This window comes from Scyliorhinus torazame, chromosome 1 (genome assembly GCF_047496885.1).
Source record: "Scyliorhinus torazame isolate Kashiwa2021f chromosome 1, sScyTor2.1, whole genome shotgun sequence".
Taxonomy (NCBI): Eukaryota; Metazoa; Chordata; class Chondrichthyes; order Carcharhiniformes; family Scyliorhinidae; genus Scyliorhinus; species Scyliorhinus torazame.
Window position 1 is genome coordinate 410,780,625 of NC_092707.1, and position 7,086 is coordinate 410,787,710.

Below are 7,086 nucleotides of genomic sequence, written 5' to 3' on the forward strand. Positions count from 1 at the left end.
TGGGGGTGGGTTTGTTCTGTGTTAATTTGGGGGGGTTTGTTCTGTGTTTAGTTTGGGGGGGTTTGTTCTGTGTTTAGCTTGGGGGGGTTTGTTCTGTGTTTAGTTTGGAGGTGGGTTTGTTCTGTGTTTAGTTTGGGGGTGGGTTTGTTCTGTGTTTACTTTGTGGTGTGGGTTTGTTCTGTGTTAAGATTGGGGGTGGGTTTGTTCTGTGTTTAGTTTGGGGGGTTTGTTCTGTGTTTAGTTTGGGGTGGGTTTGTTCTGTGTTTAGTTTGGGGTGGGTTTGTTCTGTGTTTAGTTTGGGGGTGGGTTTGTTCAGTGTTTAGTTTGGGAGTGGGTTTGTTCTGTGTTTAGATTGTGCGTGGGTTTGTTCTGTGTTTAGTTTGGGGGTGGGTTTGTTCTGTGTTTAGTTTGGGGGTGGGTTTGTTCTGTGTTTAGTTTGGGGGTGGGTTTGTTCTGTGTTTGGGTTGGGTGTAGGTTTGTTCTGTGTTTGGGTTGGGGGTGGGTTTGTTCTGTGTTTGGGTTGGGGGTGGATTTGTTCTGTGTTTAGTATGGGGGTGGGTTTGTTCTGTGTTTAGTTTGGGGGTGGGTTTGCTCTGAGTTTAGTTTGGAAGGTCGATTTGTTCTGTGTTTAGTTTGGGGGGGTTTGTTCTGTGTTTGGGTTGAGGGTGGGTTTGTTTTGTGTTTCGTATGGGTTTGGGTTTGTTCTGTGTTTGGGAGTGGGTTTGTTCTCTGTTTAGTTTGGGGTGGGTTTGTTCTGTGTTTAAATTGGGGGTGGGTTTTTTCTGTGTTTAGTTTGGGGGTGGGTTTGTTCTGTGTTTAGTTTGGGGTGGAGTTGTTCTGTGTTTAGTTTGGGGTGGGTTTGTTCTGTGTTTAGATTAAGGGTGGGTTTGTTCTGTGCTTAGTTTGGGGGTGGGTTTCTTCTGTGTTTGGGTTGGTGGTGGGTTTGTTCTGTGTTTAGTTTGGTGGTGGGTTTGTTCTGTGTTTTTGATGGGGTTGGGTTTGTTCTGTGTTTGGGGGTGGGTTTGTTCTGTGTTTAGTTTGGTTTTTTTTTTCTGTGTTTAGTTTGGGGGGGTTTGTTCTGTGCTTAGTTTGGGGGGGTTTGTTCTGAGTTTAGTTTGGGGGTGGGTTTTTTCTTTGTTTAGATTGGGGGTGGGTTTGTCTGAGTTAAGTTTGAGGGTGGGTTTGTTCTGTGTTTGGGTTGAGTGTGGGTTTGTTTTGTGTTTAGTTTGGGGGTGGGTTTGTTCTGTGTTTAGTTTGGGTTTGGGTTTGTTCTGTGTTTAGTTTGGGGTGGGTTTGTTCTGTGTTTAGTTTGGGAGTGGTTTTGTTCTGTGTTTAGATTCGGGGTGGGTTTGTTCTGTGTTTAGTTTGGGGGTGGGTTTGTTCTGTGTTTGGGTTGGGGTGGGTTTGTTCTGTGTTTAGTATGGGGTTGGGTTTGTTCTGTGTTTGGGGTGGGTTTGTTCTGTGTTTAGTTTGGGGGTGGGTTTGTTCAGTGTTTAGTTTGGGGGTGGGTTTGTTCTGTATTTAATTTGGGGATGGGTTTGTTCTGTGTTTTGGTTGGGGGTGGGTTTGTTCTGTGTTTAGTTTGGGGTTTGTTAGTTCTGTGTTTAGTTTGAGGGTGGGTTTGTTCTGTGTTTAGTTTGCAGGTGGGTTTGTTCTGTGTTTAGTTTGGGGGTGGGTTTGTTCTTTGTTTAGTTTGAGGGTGGGTTTGTTCTGTGTTTAGTTTGGGGGGGTTTGTTCTGTGTTTAGATTGGGGGTGGGTTTGTTCTGTGTTTAGTTTGGGATTGGGGTGGGTTTGTTCTGTGTTTAGCTTGGGGGTGGGTTTGTTCTGTGTTTAGTTTGGGGGTGGGTTTGTTCTGTGTTTAGTTTGGGGTGGGATTTGTCTGTGTTTAGTTTGGGGGTGGGTTTTTACTGTGTTTAGTTTGGGGTTGGGTTTGTTCTGTGTTTAGATTGGGGGGGGTGTTTGTTCTGTGTTTAGTTTGGGGGTGGGTTTGTTCTGTGTTTAGTTTGGGGGTAGGTTTGTTCTGTGTTTAGTTTGGGGGTGGGTTTGTTCTGTGTTTAGTTTGGGGTGAGTTTGTTCTGTGTTTAGTTTGGGGCGGGTTTGTTCTGTGTTTAGTTTGGGGGTGGATTTGTTCTGTGTTTAGTTTTCGGGTGGGTTTGATCTGTGTTTAGTTTGGGGGGTGGGTTTATTCTCTGTTTAGATTGGGGGTCGGTTTGTTCTGTGTTTGGGTTGGGGGTGGGTTTGTTCTGTGTTTGGGTTGGGGGTGAGTTTGTTCTGTGTTTAGTTTGGGGTGGGATTTTTCTGTGTTTAGTTTGGGTGTGGGTTTGTTCTGTGTTTAGTTTGGGAGTGGGTTTGTTCTGTGTTTAGTTTGGGGGTGGGTTTTTTCTGTGTTTAGTTTGGGAGTGGGTTTGTTCTGTGTTTAGATTGGGGGGGTGATTGTTCTGTGTTTAGTTTGGGGGTGGGTTTGTTCTGGGTTTAGTTTGAGGGTGGGTTTGTTCTGTGTTTAGTTTGGGGGTGGGTTTCTTCTTTGTTTAGTTTGGGGGTGGGTTTGTTCTGTGTTTAGTTTGGATGTGTGTTTGTTCTGTGTTTTGGTTGGGGGTGGGTTTGTTCTGTGTTTGGGTTGAGGGTGGGTTTTTTCTGTGTTTAGTTTGGGGGTGGGTTTGTTCTGTGATTAGTTTGGGTTTGGGTTTGTTCTGTGTTTATTTTGGGGTGGGTTTGTTCTGTGTTTAATTTGGGAGTGGTTTTGTTCTGTGTTTAGTTTGGGGGTGGGTTTGTTCTGTGTTTAGTTTCGGGGTGGGTTTGTTCTGTGTTTAGTTTGGGGGTGGGTTTGTTCTGTGTTTAGTTTGGGGTTGGGTTTGTTCTGTGTTTAGTTTGGGGCTGGGTTTTTTCTGTGTTTAGTTTGGCAGTGGGTTTGTTCTGTGTTTAGATTGGGGGGGTGTTTGTTCTGTGTTTAGTTTGGGGGTGGGTTTGTTCTGTGTTTGGGTTGGGAGGGGTTTGTTCTGTGTTATGTTTGGGGATTGTTAGTTCTGTGTTTAGTTTGGGGGTGTGTTTGTTCTGTGTTTAGTTTGCGGGTGGGTTTGTTCTGTGTTTAGTTTGGGGGTGGGTTTGTTCTGTGTTTAGTTTGAGGGTGGGTTTGTTCTGTGTTTAGTTTGGGGGGTTTGTTCTGTGTTTAGTTTGGGGGTGGGTTTGTTCTGTGTTTAGTTTGGGGGTGGGTTTGTTCTGTGTTTAGTTTGAGGTGGGTTTGTTCTGTGTTTAGCTTGCGGTGGGTTTGTTATGTGTTTAGATTGGGGGTGGGTTTGTTCTGTGTTTAGTTTGGGGTGGGATTGTTCTGTGTTTAGTTTGGGGGTGGGTTTGTTCAGTGTTTAGTATGGGATTGGGTTTGTTCTGTGTTTGGTTGTGGGTTTGTTCTGTGTTTAGTTTGGGGGGTTTGTTCTGTGTTTAGATTGGGGGGGTTTGTTCTGTGTTTACTTTGCGGTGGGTTTGTTCTGTGTTTAGTTTGGCGGTGGGTTTGTTCTGTGTTTAGTTTGGGGGTGGGTTTGTTTTGTCTTTAGTTTGGGGTGTGGGTTTGTTCTGATTTAATTTGGGGGTGGGTTTGTTCTGTGTTTAGTTTGGGTGTGGGTTTGTTCTGTGTTTAGATTGGGGGGGTGTTTGTTCTGTTTTTAGTTTGGGGGTGGGTTTGTTCTGTGTTTAGTTTGTCGGTAGGTTTGTTCTATGTTTAGTTTGGGGGTGGGTTTTTTCTGTATTTAGTTTGGGGTGGGTTTGTTCTGTGTTTAGTTTAGGGGTGTGTTTGTTCTGTGTTTTGGTTGGGGGTGGGTTTGTTCTGTGTTTTGGTTGAGGGTGGGTTTGTTCTGTGTTTAGTTTGGGGGTGGGTTTGTTCTGTGTTTAGTTTGGGGGTGGGTTTGTTCTGTGTTTAGTTTGGGGTGGATTTGTTCTGTGTTTAGTTTGGGAGTGGGTTGGTTCTGTGTTTAGTTTGGGGGTGGGTTTGTTCTGTGTTAAGTTTGGGGGTGGGTTTGTTCTGTGTTTAGTTTGAGGGTGAGTTTGTTCTGGGTTTAGTTTGGTGGTTGGTTTGTTTTGTGTTTAGTTTGGGGGTGGGTTAGGTCTGTGTTTAGTTTGGGGGTGGGTTTATTCTGTGATTAGTTTGGGGGTGGGTTTGTTCTGTGTTTAGTTTGGGGTTCGGTTTGTTCTGTTTTTAGTTTGGGGGGGTTTGTTCTGTGTTTGGGTTGGGGGTGGGTTTGTTCTGTGTTTAGTTTGGGGATGGGTTTGTTCTGTGTTTGGGTTTGGGGTGGGTTTGTTCTGTGTTTAGTATGGGGTTGGGTTTGTTCTGTGTTTGGGGGTGGGTTTGCTCTGTGTTTAGTTTGGGGGTGGGTTTGTTCAGTGTTTAGTTTGGGGGTGGGTTTGTTCTGTGTTTAGTTTGGGGGTGGGTTTGTTCTGTGTTTGGGTTGGGGGTGGGTTTGTTCTGTGTTTAGTTTGGGGATTGTTAGTTCTGTGTTTAGTTTGGGGGTGGGTTTGTTCTGTGTTTAGTGTGCGGGTGGGTTTGTTCTGTGTTTAGTTTGGGGGTGGGTTTGTTCTGTGTTCAGTTTGAGGGTGGGTTTGTTCTGTGTTTAATTTGGTGGGGGGGTTGTTCTGTGTTTAGTTTGGGGGTGGGTTTGTTCTGTGTTTAGTTTGGGGGCGGCTTTGTTCTATGTTTAGTTTGGGGTGGGTTTTTTCTGTGTTCAATTTGGGGTGGGTTTGTTCTGTGTTTAGATTGGGGGTGGGTTTGTTCTGTGTTTAGTTTGGGGGTGGGTTTGTTCTGTGTTTAGTTTGGGGTGGGATTGTTCTGTGTTTAGTTTGGGTGTGGGTTTGTTCTGATTTTAGTATGGGATTTGGTTTGTTCTGTGTTTGGGGGTGGGTTTGTTCTGTGTTTAGTTTGGGGGTGGGTTTGTTCTGGGTTTAGTTTGGGGGTGGGTTTGTTCTGTGTTTAGTTTGGGGGTGGGTTTCTTCTTTGTTTAGTTTGGGGGTGGGTTTGTTCTGTGTTTAGTTTGGATGTGTGTTTGTTCTGTGTTTTGGTTGGGGGTGGGTTTGTTCTGTGTTTGGGTTGAGGGTGGGTTTTTTCTGTGTTTAGTTTGGGGGTGGGTTTGTTCTGTGATTAGTTTGGGTTTGGGTTTGTTCTGTGTTTATTTTGGGGTGGGTTTGTTCTGTGTTTAATTTGGGAGTGGTTTTGTTCTGTGTTTAGTTTGGGGGTGGGTTTGTTCTGTGTTTAGTTTGGGGGTGGGTTTGTTCTGTGTTTAGTTTGGGGGTGGGTTTGTTCTGTGTTTAGTTTGGGGGTGGGTTTGTTCTGTGTTTAGTTTGGGGCTGGGTTTTTTCTGTGTTTAGTTTGGGAGTGGGTTTGTTCTGTGTTTAGATTGGGGGGGTGTTTGTTCTGTGTTTAGTTTGGGGGTGGGTTTGTTCTGTGTTTGGGTTGGGGGCGTTTGTTCTGTGTTATGTTTGGGGATTGTTAGTTCTGTGTTTAGTTTGGGGGTGTGTTTGTTCTGTGTTTAGTTTGCGGGTGGGTTTGTTCTGTGTTTAGTTTGGGGGTGGGTTTGTTCTGTGTTTAGTTTGAGGGTGGGTTTGTTCTGTGTTTAGTTTGGGGGGGTTTGTTCTGTGTTTAGTTTGGGGGTGGGTTTGTTCTGTGTTTAGTTTGGGGCTGGGTTTGTTCTGTGTTTAGTTTGAGGTGGGTTTGTTCTGTGTTTAGCTTGCGGTGGGTTTGTTATGTGTTTAGATTGGGGGTGGGTTTGTTCTGTGTTTAGTTTGGGGGTGGGTTTGTTCTGTGTTTAGTTTGGGGTGGGATTGTTCTGTGTTTAGTTTGGGGGTGGGTTTGTTCAGTGTTTAGTATGGGATTGGGTTTGTTCTGTGTTTGGTTGTGGGTTTGTTCTGTGTTTAGTTTGGGGGGTTTGTTCTGTGTTTAGATTGGGGGGGTTTGTTCTGTGTTTACTTTGCGGTGGGTTTGTTCTGTGTTTAGTTTGGCGGTGGGTTTGTTCTGTGTTTAGTTTGGGGGTGGGTTTGTTTTGTCTTTAGTTTGGGGTGTGGGTTTGTTCTGATTTAATTTGGGGGTGGGTTTGTTCTGTGTTTAGTTTGGGTGTGGGTTTGTTCTGTGTTTAGATTGGGGGTGTGTTTGTTCTGTTTTTAGTTTGGGGGTGGGTTTGTTCTGTGTTTAGTTTGTCGGTAGGTTTGTTCTATGTTTAGTTTGGGGGTGGGTTTGTTCTGTATTTAGTTTGGGGTGGGTTTGTTCTGTGTTTAGTTTAGGGGTGTGTTTGTTCTGTGTTTTGGTTGGGGGTGGGTTTGTTCTGTGTTTTGGTTGAGGGTGGGTTTGTTCTGTGTTTAGTTTGGGGGTGGGTTTGTTCTGTGTTTAGTTTGGGGGTGGGTTTGTTCTGTGTTTAGTTTGGGGTGGGTTTGTTCTGTGTTTAGTTTGGGAGTGGGTTGGTTCTGTGTTTAGTTTGGGGGTGGGTTTGTTCTGTGTTAAGTTTGGGGGTGGGTTTGTTCTGTGTTTAGTTTGAGGGTGAGTTTGTTCTGGGTTTAGTTTGGTGGTTGGTTTGTTTTGTGTTTAGTTTGGGGTTGGGTTAGGTCTGTGTTTAGTTTGGGGGTGGGTTTATTCTGTGATTAGTTTGGGGGTGGGTTTGTTCTGTGTTTAGTTTGGGGTTCGGCTTGTTCTGTTTTTAGTTTGGGGGGGTTTGTTCTGTGTTTGGGTTGGGGGTGGGTTTGTTCTGTGTTTAGTTTGGGGGTGGGTTTGTTCTGTGTTTGGGTTTGGGGTGGGTTTGTTCTGTGTTTAGTATGGGGTTGGGTTTGTTCTGTGTTTGGGGGTGGGTTTGCTCTGTGTTTAGTTTGGGGGTGGGTTTGTTCAGTGTTTAGTTTGGGGGTGGGTTTGTTCTGTGTTTAGTTTGGGGGTGGGTTTGTTCTGTGTTTGGGTTGGGGGTGGGTTTGTTCTGTGTTTAGTTTGGGGATTGTTAGTTCTGTGTTTAGTTTGGGGGTGGGTTTGTTCTGTGTTTAGTGTGCGGGCGGGTTTGTTCTGTGTTTAGTTTGGGGGTGGGTTTGTTCTATGTTCAGTTTGAGGGTGGGTTTGTTCTGTGTTTAAT